The sequence below is a fragment of the Propithecus coquereli genome, unplaced genomic scaffold (genome assembly GCF_000956105.1).
Source record: "Propithecus coquereli isolate 6110/MARCELLA unplaced genomic scaffold, Pcoq_1.0 Scaffold440, whole genome shotgun sequence".
In the NCBI taxonomy this organism is placed as follows: domain Eukaryota; kingdom Metazoa; phylum Chordata; class Mammalia; order Primates; family Indriidae; genus Propithecus; species Propithecus coquereli.
Genome location: NW_012150175.1, coordinates 2,571,661 through 2,572,606, shown reverse-complemented (window position 1 = coordinate 2,572,606; position 946 = coordinate 2,571,661).

Here is a 946-nt window from a genome sequence, read left to right as displayed (position 1 = left end):
TATAGATAGATACAATTACAACATAAAATTTTTTAATTAAAATTTAAAGTATACCACCTAAAATTTAATACCTTTCCTTTCAGTAGAAGAAAAACAGTAAAATAAAGGAAACTTGATCAATCCATCTAAGGACAATATAAGAACATGAGCTCTACTAAGAATCAGACAAAAATCAGCAGATGAGGGACTCTGATGTCTCATTTCCTGCAAAGATTGGATGGGAATTTTAAAAACAGTACCTCCTGAATATACTGCCCAATAACTAGTATTAACCAAATAACATGAAGGCTAAAAGTAAATTCTGAGTATCAAAAATTAAGTGCAAAGTTGAGTGAAGATCATTTCATCTTCAAAAAACAACTTCGTATTAATAATAGCAATATTTATGGATGAGTTACCCTGAGAAGATTCAGATACCTCCCTGACCAGTTCATAAAATGTTAAGCTGGAATTTGAACCTAGGAGGACAGCTGACACATCACATCTGCCAATTATAAGTATAATTATATTATAATTATGCCGTGCCCATAAAACAGCCAGCCAAAGGAGAAGCAGATCCCAGATTAGGTGCCATGCACATGTATAGCCCAACACAGGACTCCCAATGTTGCTTAGTCTTCTACCCTGCTGTGATGAACCGTGCTCAGTCTTGGAGCAGAAAAGGGCAATCTCAGAGGAAGTAGCAGAAGGTCCTGAGAGTCAAGAACTTCCCTCCACAGCTTTTGTCAGTACAGAAAAACAAGGCTAATAAACAGATAGCAGGTATGTCAGCTTAGAAAGGAGGGTGGGGATCTGACCAGTTCAAAAACACCTCAGTCTTGAAAGACCACTAAGTCCAGATTCCACACACAAGAACATGATACATTTAGATCAGGGTCTAAATGTAATAAAATAAAAATGCCACTCTTTATACCACTTCTCTAAAAGAACCTAATGTATACATGGT